This window comes from Pristiophorus japonicus, chromosome 3 (genome assembly GCF_044704955.1).
Source record: "Pristiophorus japonicus isolate sPriJap1 chromosome 3, sPriJap1.hap1, whole genome shotgun sequence".
NCBI lineage: Eukaryota > Metazoa > Chordata > Chondrichthyes > Pristiophoridae > Pristiophorus > Pristiophorus japonicus.
This window is the reverse complement of record NC_091979.1, coordinates 66,157,688-66,175,715: the sequence shown is the minus strand read 5'-3', so window position 1 is coordinate 66,175,715 and position 18,028 is coordinate 66,157,688. Positions and strand designations below refer to the sequence as shown.

The 18,028-nt window shown below is 40.8% G+C and overlaps 1 protein-coding gene across 7 annotated transcripts in view; it reads left to right on the top strand.

Annotated features, from left to right (window-relative positions):
• The window catches only part of thsd7ba (thrombospondin, type I, domain containing 7Ba), a 1,512,301-nt gene that overhangs the window by 549,984 nt on the left and 944,289 nt on the right, over positions 1-18,028 (top strand). The window lies entirely within an intron of this gene.

The window sequence follows — 18,028 nt, the reverse complement described above, 5'->3', positions numbered from 1 at the left end:
ATATTTTCATGCATTTATTATTTGTCCTAATTCACCTCTCATAATAGTACTTCATGGGCAGTGATTTGATAATAAGAACATAAGAATTAGGAGCAGGAGTAGGCCATCTAGCCCCTCAAGCCTGCTCCGCCATTCAACAAGATCATGGCTGATCTGGCCGTGGACTCAGCTCCACTTACCCGCCCACTCCCCGTAACCCTTAATTCCCTTATGGGGAGAAATTTCCTTAAGTACCTTAATTCCCCGTAACCGCCCACTCCCCGTAACCCTTAATTCCCTTATGGGGAGAAATTACAACATGCTGTGGTGCAGAGGGACCTGGGGGTCCTTGTGCATGAATCCCAAAAAGTTAGTTTGCAGGTGCAGCAGGTAATCAGGAAGGCGAATGGAATGTTGGCCTTCATTGCGAGAGGGATGGAGTACAAAAGCAGGGAGGTCCTGCTGCAACTGTATAGAGTATTGGTGAGGCCGCACCTGGAGTTACTGCGTGCAGTTTTTGTCACCTTACTTAAGGAAGGATATACTGGCTTTGGAGGGGGTACAGAGATGATTCATTAGGCTGATTCCGGAGATGAGGGGGTTACCTTATGATGATAGATTGAGTAGACTGGGTCTTTACTCGTTGGAGTTCAGAAGGATGAGGGGTGATCTTATAGAAACATTTAAAATAATGAAAGGGATAGACAAGATAGAGGCAGAGAGGTTGTTTCCACTGGTCGGGGAGACTAGAACTAGGGGGCACAGCCTCAAAATACAGGGGAGCCAATTTAAAACTGAGTTGAGAAGGAATTTCTTCTCCCAGAGGGTTGTGAATCTGTGGAATTCTCTGCCCAAGGAAGCAGTTCAGGCTAGCTCATTGAATGTATTCAAGTCACAGATAGGTAGATTTTTAACCAATAAGGGAATTAAGGGTTACGGGGAGTGGGCGGGTAAGTGGAGCTGAGTCCACGGCCAGATCAGCCATGATCTTGTTGAATGGCGGAGCAGGCTTGAGGGGCTAGATGGCCTACTCCTGCTCCTAATTCTTATGTTCTTATTATCAAATCACTGCCCATGAAGTACTATTATGAGAGGTGAATTAGGACAAATAATAAATGCATGAAAATATCACTGCTTTTTGCATCTTTCCATTTTCAAATCTTTATTGTAAAGAACAGCTACTTATGATTTTCATCTTTTGAGATTTAAATAAAGAACAGAAAAGTTTATATTTTTAAGGTGGTATGCATGGGCATGCTTCAGAATCACTTGTCCATCACAAGCCTGTTTTAGAAACAACAGTAATTACCTTCAGCCTCTGCATCCTGTTAAAATACTCTCAAGTTCACATCAGGTAACTGGGAAATACACGATATTGATTTACACAGAAATACTATACTATAGATCAGAGAAATACTCCATAATAATCTATATGTAATAGATGGTTAGCAACGCATTACATCATTGTGCTCAAGGCAGTAATTCAATCGAGCGCATTGACAGTGAAGCTTGAGCAGTTCAAGAATGTCAGCAGAACTGCTTGATTGAATTACTGCCTGGTAATGTACTGCCAGGCATTTATAGCTCTTCAGCGTAGTATGCAATGTAGATAGTAGCTTTAATGGTTTCACTTTCTTACTGTTGTTCTGAAACCCAGTCACTGAAAGAAGCTGAGTTAAAGGGTGGTTTTAAGAGTGTGCCTATAATATTCTGAGGGGGCTTGACAGGGTAGATGCAGAGAGGATGTTTCCGCTCATGGGGGAATCTAGAACTAGGGGGCATAGTTTCAGAAAAAGGGGTCGCCCATTTAAAATGGAAAGGAGGAGGAATTTCTTCTCTCACTGAGTCATGAATCTTTGGAATTCTCTACCCCAGAGAGCTGTGGTAGCTGGATCATTGAATATATTTAAGGTGGAGATAGACAGATTTTTGAATGATAAGGGAGTCAAGGGTTATGGGGAACGGGCAGGGAAGTGGAGTTGAGGCCAGGATTAGATCAGCCATGATCTTATTGAATGGCGGAGCAGGCTAAAGGGGCCAAATGGTCTACTCCTGCTCCTATTTCTTATTATGTTCTTACTCCTGGCAGCGCGTATTGGAATTTTTTTTTAGATATGAGTATTAGGGATATGGATCCAAGATGGGTAAATGGAGTTGAGATCCAGATCAGCCATGATCTAATTGAATGAACGAACAGGCTCAGGGGCTAAATGGCCGATTCATGTTCCTACTAGGAATGCACTGCTCACGATTAAGTTTAATGGTCAGAAAACTGTGGGCAGAGCATACTCGAATTTTCACTTTGTGCTGGCAGTGGGCTCGGCACCAAGCTAGCAGCACAGACTTGTAAAATTACCCACTAAATATTAAACAAGATCGGGATTCAAACCTCGGTTCTCTGATCAGAAGTATAAGGCTGCAGCAAAAGAGCCACTGGGGTGTATACAATAAGTTCTGATCACAAATACAGGTAATTTTGCAGCAGTCTTTAATGACTAGCTGTTGACATTAAATATTGCTCTAAGTAGCATGCAAAAAACCTGGCAGTTCAAGCGAAAATAACTATTGGGAAAAACATTTTGTCGAATCTACTCCACTTTATACTTACAGGGAGATGATCTGTACTAAGATACCAATGCAAAAGTCAACTGCACATGAACTCTACCAGACAATAGATAGATCGATACATAGCAAGTCTACAATGAAATTATTTCCTATTGAACAGAGACACAGCAGCAGAAGAGGTCTATAATAATTCAAGGACAGAACTATTAATCTCTGTGTGGCTTTTTTCCCCATTTCTTTATTCTTCAGTGACAGCAACAAGAAGTCTGTAAGATTCTTTATGGCAAAATGAGGACTAAAATTCTTTAGTGTCTTAGGGCTAGAATTTCCTAACAACCCACCAGCGCCCGATTGCCACTCAAAAGACTCCCAAGATTATCACCGGTGAAAACTTCTCCAAAACAAAAATCTGCAGAATGAAAAAAATGGGCATTGCAACCCCAATTCTCAGCGAAAGAGTGGAATTTAGGGTCGATTGGGCGGTTCTTAAAGAAAATGGGCGATCATTTAAAAATTCACTAAAAATTTACTCCGAGGTTGCGGGTTGGGCCTCGGAGGAGAAAAACACTAAAAATATTTTTTTCAAAAAATAGAACAAAAAATCATAAAAATATTCTCAGGATCTTTTTAACTTAAATCACCACAACAGAATTTTAAAATAATGAGTAAAAAACCAATGATTTACCTTTTTCTTGCAGAGCTACTCACCAACCGCTCAGCTCTGCCGATTCTCGTGGGCGTTTTTTTTTATACTTACCTACGGGTCACCGCGGAGCCAAATATCGCGCCGTGGCGATCTGTGGACAGTCCGCACTGGCGGTCCACTCCCCAATGGTACTTCAAAACCGCCACCGTAACTCAGCTGGGCAATTTCTCGCCAACCCGATTATTGCCCAAAATGGCCAATACTGCCCAGAAACTGCAACTTCTAGCCCATGGACTCAAACTTGGAACTGTTTTTATTCCATTTTCAGGTCATTTTTAGGATTAAATAGAATATTCTAGAAGGGGTATGGTAGCACAGTGGTAATGTTACTGGACTAATAATCTGGACCTGGACTAATCCAGAGACATGAGTTCAAATCTCACCTGGCAGCTGGGGAATTTAATTAAATAAATCTGAAATTTTTTTAAAAAGCTAATATTAGTAATGATGACCATGAAACTACCGGATTGTTGTAAAAAGGAAATCTGCCGTCCTTACCCACAACAATGTGGTTCCAGACAGACTCTTAACTGCCCTCTGAAATTGCCACTCAGTTGGACCAAACCGCTACAAAGAAGTATCATGGACTGCAGCCGTTGAAGAAGCTGACTCACTGCTACCAAGGGCAATCCGGGATGGTCAATAAATACTGGACATGCCAGCGATGCCCACGTCCCCTGAACGAATAAACAAACTAACACATGAAACATGAGAGAATATATTGAAGACATGTTATAACCAGCTTTATTAATATATGATATGAGCAATAAGTCTAACAAGGTTCCTCATGAGTTTGTGATTTTGTGATGTCTAAATGTTGTGATAAGAACATAAGAAATAGGAGCAGGAGTAGGCCATTGGCCCTTCGAGCCTGTTCCGCCATTTAATAAGATCATGGCTCAGCTCCACTTCCCTGCCCGCTCTCTCCCTTATCATTCAAAAGTCTGACTATCTCCACTTTAAATATATTCAATGACTCAGCCTCCACAGTTCTCTGGGGCAGAGAATTCCACAGATTTACGACCCTCAGAGAAGAAATTCCTCCTCATCTCAGTTCTAAATGGGAAACCCCTTATTCTTAAACTATGCCCCCTACTTCTAGATTCCCCCACAAGTGTAAACATCCTCTCTGTATCTACCTTGTCGAGCCCCCTCAGTATCTTATATGTTTCAATAAGATGACCTCTCATTCTTCTAAACTCCAATGAGTATAGGCCCAACCTGCTCAACCTTTCTTCATAAGCCAATCCCTTCATCTTAGGAATCAACCTCGTGAACCTTCTCTGAACAGCCTCCAATGCAAGTATATCCTTCCTTAAATAAGGAGACCAAAACTGTAAGCAGTACTCTAGGTGTGGTCTCACCAATACCCTGTACAGTTGTAACATGGCTTCCCTGCTTTTATACTCCATCCCCCTTGATGATGTACCAGTGAAAGAATGATTTTTATATTCATTAATAGGTCCCAGAAAAGTAAATAGAAATAAATGGAGACAATAATTGATATTGGAAGTGATTACCAGACAGTCTACTCATTGAAAGATTCCGATATTGCATAAACCACCAGAAGGAATCTCAAACAATTTGCGTCCATCATCTGAATCCTGGGATGAAATTACTACTGGGAAATCTCTCTCCTATCCAGTGTCCTTTATACTGTGCAGCTGGCACGGGCAGGTTATTTAAATTTTTTCTCTATTTTTGATCAAGCAAATTATCATGATTGACATTAGCTGTAAGGATCCTCCTTTCAGTTGTTGTGCAATGGCCCCATACTGAGCAATCAACGATTGTAATAAAATCATTGGAAATTTGTTGCGATGATTTGCAGTTGATTGTTTGTCTGTCTATGTCTACCTAAAAATTTACCAAATATTATTGCTCAGAATAAGCAATACCCAGTCTGCAAATAGAGGTTTTTTTGGAGCACATAAGTATTTTTTTACTTCAGAATCATTTGAACTGCGCTCAAGATGGAACAGCATACTAACCAAATTAGATCTGTGCTATTAATAGCATTGGTTTTCACCACAAATTCTTCGAAAAGTCGGTCTGAGGTAATAACAACCAATGCCAGGTACTCCAAAATTAACATTGAGTTAATTACATCCTGAAGTGCAATATATAAAGTGTGGAATCCTTTCACTTGATAACTCGCCATACAGTCTTGATTGCAGTAGCTTTAACTTGTTATCCTTTTATTACTGTGACTTGTTAATGATAACTCAACCGTGAAAAGCTTCCAGAAATAATGATTTGTCAGCAGAATTCATGTGAATTGTTGCTTTCAGTTATCCAACTTATCGATCACAGGGACCACTATTAATAAAGGGCCATCTTGCACTGTAATAATTCAGAATGATTTGCATACATATATTAATGCTCTCAGAAACAGACCACAAAATAGTTAAGGATAAGTCACACAGCAGACCTTTCTGTTGAATTGTTAAAGTAGATTAGCTGAAATTTCTGAGTATTCGGAATAAGGTGGATGAATTAACTGCGCAGATAGCAGTTAACAGATATGATGTAATTTGCATCACGGAGACATGGCTCCAGGGTGACCAAGGCTGGGAATTCAACATCCAGAGGTATTCAACATTTAGGAAGGATAGACAGAAAGGAAAAGGAAGTGGGGTGGCGTTGCTGGTTAAAGAGGAAATTAATGCAATAGTAAGTTAGCTTGGATGATGTGGAATCTGTCTGGGTGGAACTACGGAATATCAAAGGGCAGAAAACCTCGTGGAAGTTGTATACAGACCACCAAACAGTAGTAATGAGGATGGGGACTGCATCAAACAAGAAATTAGGGATGCATGCAATAAAGTTACAGCAGTTATCATGGACAACTTTAATCTACATATTGACTGGGCTAACCAAACTGGTAGCAATGCGGTGGAGGAGGATTTCCTGGAGTGGATTAGGGATGGTTTTCTAGAACAATATGTCGAGGAGCCAACTCGAGGGCTGGCCATCCTAGACTGGGTGATGTGTAATGAGAAAGGACTAATTAGCAATCTTATTGTGCGAGGCCCCTTGGGGAAGAGTGACCATAATATGGTAAAATTCTTTATTAAGATGGAGAGTGACACAGTTAATTCAGAGACTAGGGTTCTGAACTTGGGAAAGGTAACTTCGATGGTATGTGACGTGAATTGGCTAGAATAGACTGGCAAGTGATACTTAAAGGGTTGACAGTGGATAGGCAATGGCAAACATTTAAAGATCACATGGATGAACTTCAACAATTGCGTGTCTGGAGTAAAATAAAACGAGGAAGGTGGCTCAACCATGGCTAACAAGGGAAATTAGGGATAGTGTTAAATCGAAGGAAGAGGCATATAAATTGGCCAGAAAAGGCAGCAAACCTGGGGACTGGGAGAATTTTGTAATACAGCTGAGGAGGACAAAGGGTTTAATTAGCAGAGGGAAAATAGAGTATGAGAGTAAGCTTGCTGGGAACATAAAAACTGACTGCAAAAGCTTCTATAGATACGTGAAGAGAAAAAGATTAGTGAAAACAAACATAGGTCTTGCAGTCAGATTCAGGTGAATTTATAATGGGAACAAAGAAATGGCGGACCAATTAAACAAATACTTTGTTTCTGTTTTCACGAAGGAAGACACACATAACCTTCCGGAAATACTAGGGGACCGAGGGTCGAGTGAGAAGGAGGAACTGAAGGATATCCTTATAAAGCGGGAAATTGCTTTACATAGAAAATAGGTGCAGGAGTAGGCCATTCGGCCCTTCGAGCCTGCACCGCCATTCAATGAGTTCATGGCTGAACATGCAACTTCAGTATCCAATTCCTGCTTTCTCGCCATACCCCTTGATCCCCCTAGTAGTAAGGACTACATCTAACTCCTTTTTGAATATATTTAGACAATTGGCCTCAACAACTTTCTGTGGAAGAGAATTCCACAGGTTCACCACTCTCTGGGTGAAGAAGTTTCTCCTCATCTCGGTCCTAAATGGCTTACCCCTTATCCTTAGACCGTGACTCCTGGTTCTGGACTTCCCCAACATTGGGAACATTCTTCCTGCATCTAACCTGTCTAAACCCGTCAGAATTTTAAAAGTTTCTATGAGAACCCCTCTCATTCTTCTGAACTCCAGAGAATACAAGCCCAGTTGATCCAGTCTTTTTTGATATGTCAGTCCCGCCATCCTGGGAATCAGGCTAGGAAAATTGATGGGATTGAAGGGCGCTAAATCACCAGGGCCTGATAGTCTGCATCCCAGAGTACTTAAGGAAGTGGCCATAGAAATAGTGGATGCATTGGTGATCATTTTCCAACAGTCTATCGACTCTGGATCAGTGCCTATGGACTGGAGGGTAGCTAATGTAACACCACTGTTTAAAAAAGGAGGAAGAGAGAAAACGGATAATTATAGACCGGTTAGCCTGACATCAGTAGTGGGGAAAATGTTAGAATCAATTATTAAAGATGAAATAGCAGCGCATTTGGAAAGCAGTGACAGGATCGGTCCAAGTCAGCATGGATTTATGAAAGGGAACTCATGCTTGACAAATCTTCTGGAATTTTTTGAGGATGTAACTGGTAGAGTGGACAAGGGAGAACCAGTGGATGTGGTGTATTTGGACTTTCAAAAGGCATTTGTCAAGGTCCCACACAAGAGATTGGTGTGCAAAATTAAAGCACATGATATTGGGGGTAATGTAATGACTTGGATAGAGAACTGGTTGGCAGACAGGAAGCAGAGAGTCGGGATAAACTGGTCCTTTTCAGAATGTCAGGCAGTGACTAGTGGAGTGCCACACGGCTCAGTGCTGGGACCCCAGCTATTTACAATGTACATTAATGATTTAGATGAAGGAATTGAGTGTAATATCTCCAAGTTTGCAGCTGACACTAAACTGGGTGGCGGTGTGAGCTGTGAGGAGGACGCTAAAAGGCTGCAGAGTGACTTGGACAGGCTAGGTGAGTGGGCAAATGCATGGCAGATTCCGTATAATGTGGATAAATGTGAGGTTATCCACTTTGGGGGCAAAAAACACAAAGGCAGAATATTATCTGAATGGTGGCAGATTAGGAAAGGGGGAGGTGCAGCGAGACCTGGGTGTCATGGTTCATCAGTCATTGAAAGTTGGCATGCAGGTACCGCAGGCAGTGAAGAAGGCAAATGGTATGTTGGCCTTCATAGCTAGGGGATTTGAGTATAGGAGCAGGGAGGTCTTACTGCAGTTGTACAGGGCCTTGGTGAGGCCTCACCTGGAATATTGTGTTCAGTTTTGGTCTCCTAATCTGAGGAAGGACGTTCTTGCTATTGAGGGAGTGCAGCGAAGGTTCACCAGACTGATTCCCAGGATGGTGGGACTGACATATGAGGAGAGACTGGATCAACTGGGCCTTTATACACTGGAGTTTAGAAGGATGAGAGGGGATCTCATAGAAACTTATAAGATTCTGACGGGACTGGATAGGTTAGATGCGGGAAGAATGTTCCCGATGATGGGGAAGTCCAGAACCAGGGGACACAGTCTTAGGATAAGGGGTAGGCCATTTAGGACTGAGATGAGGAGAAACTTCTTTCAGCGAGTTGTTAACCTGTGGCATTCCCTGCCGCAGAGAGTTGCTGATGCGAGTTCATTGGATATATTCAAGAGGGAGTTAGATATGGCCCTTACAGCTAAAGGGATCAAGTGGTATGGAGAGAAAGCAGGAAAGGGATGCTGAGGGAATGATCAGCCATAATCTTATTGAATGGTGGTGCAGGCTCGAAGGGCCGAATGCCCTACTCCTGCACCTATTTTCTATGTTTCTATGTTTCTACAAATTATGCAGTAATCAAACTAATTTTGCAGACTGCATCAAGTTGACTGTGATTATATTGTCTGTTCTCCAATGATTTGTTTTTCACTTTTTGGGAAAGAAAAGGTTACCTTTTTTGTTTATCAAGGAGTCGGAACATTCTCTTTCCCCCGCCCCCCTCCCCAACAATTGTTTGCTCTCTCTGGAAATCAAGTGCGCCCAAGTAGGAATAGTTGTAGTTTAGATGCAAGGTAGATTCCTATACACCACCCGAGTAATATGAATTCATCTTAACTTCAGAAGAGCACCCCTCCTACAGGGGTGTCCATGCCTTTTGTCTTTGTGGGTCACATACGTGCTTTCCATGCAACCTCATGTTTAAATGACTGTTCCCATTAAATTGAACATATCTCAAGCTGCTGATACAGTAATACTACTTTTTCTGACTAAGGACCTATCCACCAACAGATTTGTGCTGTGCATTTTTCCCACTAACTACCAGGTTGAGAGTGCTCTAATAAATTTTGCCTAAGAATGGCACTATTTCGAAGAAGAGCAGGGGAGTTCTCCTTGGTCTTGGCCAATATTTATACCTCAACCAAAACCACTAAAACAGATGATCTGATCAGTATTGCTGTTTGTGGGATCTTGCTGTGCAGAAATTAGCTGCCACATTTCCTACATTACAATCGTGACTACACTTCAAAAGTACTTCATTGGCTGGCTGTAAAGCACTTTGGGATGTCCTGAGGTCATGCAAATTCAAGTCCTTTTTAAGAAAAAAATAATGAACTTGTACTTGCATAAGAATATAAGAAATAGAAGCGGAAGTCGGCCATTTGGCTCTTTGAGCATGCTCGGCCATTCAATAAGATCATGGCTGATCTTCTACCTCAACTCCACCTTCCTGCACTATCCCCATATCGCTTGATTCCCTTTGTATCCAAAAATCTATTGATCTCTCTCTTGAATATATTAATTGACGAAGCATCCACAACTCTCTGGGGTAGACAATTCCAAAAATTCACCACTCTCTGAGTGAAGAAATTTCTCCTGATCTCTGTCCTCAATGGCTGACATCTTATTCTGTGATTGTGATCCCTAGTTCTGGACTCCCCAGCCAGGGGAAAGAATTTTATGTGTTTCGATGAGATCACCTCATTCTTCTAAACTCTAGGGAACATCGGGCTTACCTTGTGCTTGTCATGTCCTCAGATAACACTTCAAAAGTACTTAAATGGTTGTAAAGTGCTTTGGGGACATCTTGAAGTCATGAAAGACACTAGAGGTGCAGCGTCCCGAATTCGGAACTCCGAAAACCAGAATTGTCCGAAAACTGGACATTTTGTGTATAGCTGATGGAGTTGGCCAGAATCCAGAATTATTGTCCGAAAATTGGATATTTTTGAAGTAAAACCCCAAATCTGGCACAGATTCGGTTGAGGATTCCGGATTTCAGATAAGAAAATCAAGTCTGAAATCCGGAATCCTCGACTGAATCCGTGCCAGATTTTGGATTTTGCCGGATTTCGGACCTCGCTGCTCAAAACCTGGCGTGGATTTGGTTGAGGATTCCGGAATTCAGACTATTGATTTTCTTGTCTGAAATCTGGAAAAACCCAAAAACCAGAACGGATTCGGTCCTGAGGATTCTGGATTTCGGACCTTATGCCTGTATATAAATACAAGTCTTTCTTTTTCCGCAACAAATAAATTAAGACACTTATAGTTTATAGATAGAACTGGTTTTAAACCTATCACTCTGTGCTGAACTCCAATTCAGGACTGAGAGGTTAAAGGAACGGTGAACTGAGAATGCTCAGTCCAGTGACATTTCCACAGACACAATCAAAGCTGTATCTCTGTGGCGTTATTGTAATATGCTCTTCAGTAATGTAGAAAGTGATGAGCTGAAATAATTTACACCCTGACCAATTAGTTGTCCCTCCCACAGACTAAACAGCAGAAACATTCAAAATGTATCATCAGGGATACTGTGTGAATGAGAAATCTGAATGTCAATTAACACACTGGGATTTGAACTTTGATCATAATTTTTTTTAAATATCTTTAAGGTCAGTAGATTCTGGAATAAATTAATACTCATCATAAAGTACAAGCTTTTATGGATTAGATGAGTTGGCCAAGCATCCTTCTTGGCTGAGCAGTCAGTATTGTATGTGCAAATATAAAATATTTAAAATATTATTTTATGTTGATCGTTTTGAAAACAACAGTGCTAAATTTTCATTTCCATTTGCTTTGCAGTGAGGGACAATGTGGTAGATCTTGATGGTGTAATATGGGTGATAGCGATTCAGCAGCCCTTTTTACCTCTATCATGACATTTACTTCCATTGAAGTTATTCGATAGCGAGGTAAAAAGGGCTGCCGACTCTCCATTACTGGTTTTACACTATTGCACAAAGTCCAAATCTCCTGCAACATGGTTTCATATACATTTCACTTCATTATAAAAGCAATATTGCTTGTAGTACTTGGCTGAAAATATTTCTGAACAGAATTAAGGCAACCAATAAAATTTCTTCTTCTTTGAAGTCAAATGCCGCATATTGCTTCTGAGAACATCTGCAGTGATTTCTATAACTAGAGTCTCTGATATCAATTTAAGGCAGCATTTATATTCTTATCACAAACCACAATTTCATAAGAATCACAACACCTACACTGCATTTATTGTGGGAGATTGTGTGCTGCTTCCTTTCATAACCCCTTCCTGCTCAATGTTATTTACACTGGCTGAAATGTATAGTTCCACCATTTTTGCTAAGCAATGCTCCCTCTCTTACATAGCTGTACTTATAAATGTCGAGCCAAAAATCGTGGTCTCTACGGGCGCGTGCAATGTGCTCACGCACCCGTAGTGGCCCCGCAAGTGCCAGTTTTCGGCGCGTGATGCACAAGTGCCAAAATCCAGCACTTGCGAACTTTTAAAATTTATTTTGACAGTTCCAATGCATCCCTGGAAGAAGGGCCTTCACGGGCGGAGATTTAGGCTGTTTGTCCAACTCTTGCCCAACGAATGTCCTTCAAACTCTTATGCCTGATTTTATCAGTGTAAGAGTTTTACTAGATAGAAAAAATAAATGTTATTAATAATTTTTTTAATTAAAAACCCTGGCTATGAATTTAAGTTTATTTTTAACACGACTAAAACATTTCTTTTTAATTTGAAAAAAATAAATTTTTCTCTAAAACATTTAATTTAATGCAATTTCTATTCATTTAAAAAAAGTGAAGTTTTTTTTATTTATGTTTGTGTTTTATTTGATTTTAGAGGTATTTTCATTGATAGTAATGAGAGCTCGGAAATGTTTTGATAAATAATTTTAAACATTGTAATCCGGGCCAATATTTGAATAAATTAATTTATAGTGTATGTGCATAACTTTTGATTTTTAAATGTTTAATTTAAGGCTTATATATACCTTTACACTGATGAAAGTAGGCCCTACACCTGCTTTTAGCAGTTATAAGAGTTTTGTGGGCAAATAGCCCAACTCTGCATCAGAAATACTGATTTGCCATGTGGTTTGGGTGATCTGTCAAGGCGTTCCTGACAGAGTGCAAGTTCTGGATTTCGTGCATGTGCAAGTGCATGTGGAAACCCGGAAGTTGCAGAGAGTTTCAAATGAATTACCCTGTCAGGGAAACCGCAATTTCAGGGTCAATAATTTTTGATGCTCCATGCCTAAGAAATGCTTCTTTAATGGCTATACTCTTTTCCCTAGCAGTGTAGCATGTTATAAATTTAGTATAAAGATGCCAATTTCTTTACATTTTTTGATTGCCAAATTTATATTTCATTTGGATGGCTAATTTTTTTAAAAAAATAATTTGTTTTGAACACAGCCTGCTGGTGGCTAAACTGTTACTTTTGCCGTGTTCAAACTACCAGAGATATGTTCAGTATTGAATTTTGCCTCAGACTCTGGAGGATTACAGTTTCACATCTAAATACCAAAGTACAGTAGCACGGTCAATGCACATATGGAGATGATGGAGTGCATGTCTTGGGAGTCTAAGCCATTAACTTGTTTGTAATCGAATGCAACAAGCTATGCAAGTGCCATATTACAAAGCTGGTTGGCAGGAATTCATACCAAGGTAATAGGCAGAGCTATGTACTAGCTTGAAACAAATTGATATTACTTCATGAGGTAAACTAACTGGGAACATTCGTCCATTATATCATATAATCCCATTATCATCATTTAGATTTCCATGAAGTAATTATATATTAATGAAACAAAATACACAAGTCTTTGTTGAGACTCTTTAATCATCAATGACATCAAAGATATGGGCCTAATCCTGTTGATCTAAAGGAATACTGCCTGGAGTAACTGTAACATTTGACTTTGTGTGCACTTTCATATTTCCCTATGAGCACGGATTCTTCAATGCTAAGAATTGCATTAGCTATCTAGAAGAGGCATGGAAGCTCAGTTCCTCAGGATATTCCAAAAGGCTTCAAATCTAATGTATTACTTTTGAAATGTAGCCACACTTGTTTTAAAATCAAGCATGACAACCAATTTGTGCACAAGGTCTCACAAAAGGCAACAGAGATTAATGACCAGTTACTCTGTTATGGTGCTGTTGGACTGTTGTTGGGGAAGTGGGAGAACTGCATTTTTCTTCAAATAGTGCAGAGTTATCCAACAGAAATCATGGACTAGCCACAGGTAACACCATTTTAGCCACAAATTTCAATAGAAAATGCCTTACATACGCTTACACATTACGGGCAACTGTACTTAACAGACATCTACCACCATCCACTAATCAAGGAAGTAAAGCACTTGCACAATTTAAAAAAACAAACTCGCTTTCTACTTTACGTCTTACCATTTTACCAACAAATGCACAAAAAGTAAAGTATGCATGCATACACCATGCAAATGTGAGTATTGAGATCAATGTGCAACGATGTGTCTATTACTCATTTTTATTTACTAATAGTAAATGTAATTAGCCACATTTGGATGCCCAATTAGCCACATGTGGCTCATCATCATCATCATAGGCAGTCCCTCGGAATTGAGGAAGACTTGCTTCCACTCTTAAAATGAGTCCTTAGGTGGCTGAACAGTTCAATACGAGAACCATAGTCCCTGTCACAGGTGGGGCAGATAGTCGTTGAGGGAAAGGGTAGGTGGGACACATTTACTGCTCTCTCCTTCCGCTCGAGATGCTCAGCGCCCTCCCAGATACATTTCCTCCACTTCGGGCGGTCTTTGGCCAGGGACTCCCAGGAGTCAGTGGGGATGTTGCACTTTATCGGGGAGGCTTTGAGGGTGTCCTTGTAATGTTTCCTCTGCCCACCTTTGGCTCATTTGCTGTGAAGGAGTTCCAAATAGAGTACTTGTTTTGGGAGTCTTGTGTCAGGCATGCGAACAATGTGGTCTGCCCAGCAGAGCTGATCAAGTGTGGTCAGTACTTCAATGCTGGGGATGTTGGCCTGGTCAAGGATGCTAATGTTTGTGCGTCTGTCCTCCCAGGAGATTTGTAGGATCTTGCGGAGACATCGTTGGTGGTATTTCTCCAGCGACTTGAGGTGTCTACTGTACATGGTCCATGTTTCTGAGCCATACAGGAGGATGGGTATTACTACAACCCTGTAGACTATGAGCTTGGTGGCAGTTTTGAGGGCCTGGTGTTCAAACACTCTTTTCCTCAGGCGACCAAAGGCTGCATTGACGCACTAAAGGCGGTGTTGAATCTCGTCATCAATGTTTGCTCTTGTTGATAAGAGGCTTCCGAGGTATGGGAAATGGTCCACGTTGTCCAGGGCCGTGCCGTGGATCTTGATGACTGGGGGTGGGGGCAGTGCTGTGAGGCGAGGACAGGCTGGTGGAGGACCTTTGTCTTACGGATGTTTAGCATGTGGCTAATGTATTGAATAATACTAAAGTAGTACCACAGAATCTTTTGTATCCACCTGAACAGACAGATTGTACCTTGGTTTAAAATGTCATCCGAAATATGGCATCTTAAACGCTAACTGCACTGAAGTGCCAGTCAAGATCATGTGCTCAAGTCCTGGATTGCGACTTGACTTGGAGGGGAGAGTGCCATCACTGAGCCAAGCTGATTAAGTGAACTTTCTCTAGTTGTATTAATAAACACGCGGCTAGGGAGCGGTATGATCTACACATGCCCATTCATTGCTTCTTCTATAGATTTGGCATTGCATAAATTCGTATAATAAAACAGTTCAAAATAATATGGTGGGAGGATTCATGGGAGGTGGAATGATGTGAATGTGGTAGATTGTCCATGAAACTAACAGCAAAAGTCGTATAAATATATTGAGAGAAAGAGAATGGTAAAGGGGAATGTGGGTCCATTAACATAGAAACATAGAAAATAGGTGCAGGAGTAGGCCATTCGGCCCTTCGAGCCTGCACCACCATTCAATGAGTTCATGGCTGAACATGCAACTTCAGTATCCCATTCCTGCTTTCTCGACATACCCCTTGATCCCCCGAGTAGTAAGGACTACATCTAACTTCTTTTTGAATATATTTCGTGAATTGGCCTCAACAACTTTCTGTGGTAGAGAATTCCACAAGTTCACCACTCTCCAGGTGAAGAAGTTTCTCCTAATCTCGGTCCTAAATGGCTTACCTCTTATCCTTAGACTGTGACCCCTGGTTCTGGACTTCCCCAACATTGGGAACATTTGTCCTGCATCGAATCTGTCTAAACCCGTCAGAATTTTAAACGTTTCCATGAGATCCCCTCTCATTCTTCTGAACTCCAGTGAATACAAGCCCAGTTGATCCAATCTTTCTTGATATGTCAGTCCCGCCATCCCGGGAATCAGTCTGGTGAACCTCCGCTGCACTCCCTCAATAGCAAGAATGTCCTTCCTCAAGTTAGGATACCAAAACTGTACACAATACTCCAGGTGTGGCCTCACCAAGGCCCTGTACAACTGGAGCAACACCTCCCTGCCCCTGTATTCAAATCCCCTCGCTATGAAGGCCAACATGCCATTTGCTTTCTTAACCGCCTGCTGCACCTGCATGCCAACCTTCAATGACTGATGTACCATGACACCCAGGTCTCGTTGCATCTCCCCTTTTCCTAATCTGTCACCATTCAGATAATAGTCTGTCTCTCTGTTTTTACCACCAAAGTGGATAACCTCACATTTATCCACATTATACTTCATCTGCCATGCATTTGCCCACTCACCTAACCTATCCAAGTCACTCTGCAGCCTCATAGCATCCTCCTCGCAGCTCACACTGCCACCCAACTTAGTGTCATCCGCAAATTCGGAGATACTACATTTAATCCCCTTGTCTAAATCATTAATGTACAATGTAAACAGCTGGGGCCCCAGCACAGAACCTTGGTGGATGCAAGCAAGTCGACAATGGATAATAAGGAAATTGAAGATTTGTTAAATGAGTACTGTGTGTTTGTTGTTACAGTGTAGCATGAGGACAAAATTGCAATGGTATAAGGGAATATAAGTAAGGAGAGGAACTTAATGGGTTTAATAGAAGTGATGTGTGGTGTCTGGTGTTGAAGAGTTCAAATCCAGAGAATAGTTGTTTCAGCTTTTCACCATATATATTAACGACTTGGATGAAGGAATAGAGAATTGTATATCCAAGTTTGCAGATGACACTAAGTTAGGAAGCACAGTAAGATGTGTGGATGGGAGAAGGAAGTTACAAAGGAACATATACAGACTAAGTGAGCAGACAGATGGATTCAATGTGGGGACATGTGAGGTCATCCACTTTGGGTCTGAGAAGGACAAATCAGAATATTCTTCTTAATGGTGAGAGAACAGGGGCTGTGGAGGAGCTAAGGGATTTAGGTGCCCATGTACACAAATCATCTAAATGCTAGTGGACAGGTACGAAAAGTAATCACACGTCTAATTGAATGTTGGCCTTTATCTCAAGGGGCTTGGAATTCAGAAGTGAGAAAGTGATGATCATTTGAACAGAGGCTTAGTCAGACCCTATCTGGAGTACTATGTTCAGTTTTAGACACTACCTCAGGAAGGATATATTGGCTTTGGAAGCACATCTTCACATAAAGGGCAGTGGAAATCTGGAACTCGCTACCACAAAGGCTGGGATACTTGCTCAATTTAAATTTTCAAGCCTGAGTTTGAAAGGTTTTTGTTGGGCAAGGGTAACAAGTGAGATGGGACAAAGGTGGATAGATGGAGTTGAGATACAGTTCCTGTTCCTGTGATATTTTGGAAAATTTTAGGTGTGCATTCACCTAAAATTGTTATAACAATTGTTTGTACTCACAAATTGATGGAGTACTTAACTCCATTTGCCTCCTTACTTCTGTAATGTATATAGTATATATTTTTTGGCAGAAGGGTAAAAACTTATTTCCTCTTCCATTTCATCCACTATTTCTCACGTTACATAGCTTGGGGCTGAATTCTCCTTCATAGGAAGGCAAGTCAGCTTTAACTCTAAGCAGTCCATTTCCCTCAAAATAAAGCATCTCATTGTTTTCTCTGAGGCCGATGTTTGGGGATTATGATGGTTTATTTTCCACAACTTGTACGAATGAATAATAAAAATGTAAAAATCACAGCGTTGGCTTAAACCAATCAACAGCTCAACATTCCATGACTACTTTCTCTATTGCCTAAATTGAACCCTTTTGAACACTGAATGTCCCTTGTGTCTTTTTACATGTTTTCCAGCAAATGATTCTAAGAAAGTTGTTTCCAGTACTTCATAATTTAAGATGTAAAATGCAAATACATTTCTCAGTTCACAGTATCTGCAATGTAAAATCTTCACATTTTTAATGCTGAAAGATTGTTGCAGTTCGGGAGTTATTCAAAAGATTTTCAATTACTTACCTTTTGACTCTAAATGACATTTTTAAATATTATTTTAAAATCTTTTCCTCACAAGTATGTATTTTCAAATGAAATGTGGTTATTGTATGTGCTAAAAGTAAACTTGGACATGTACA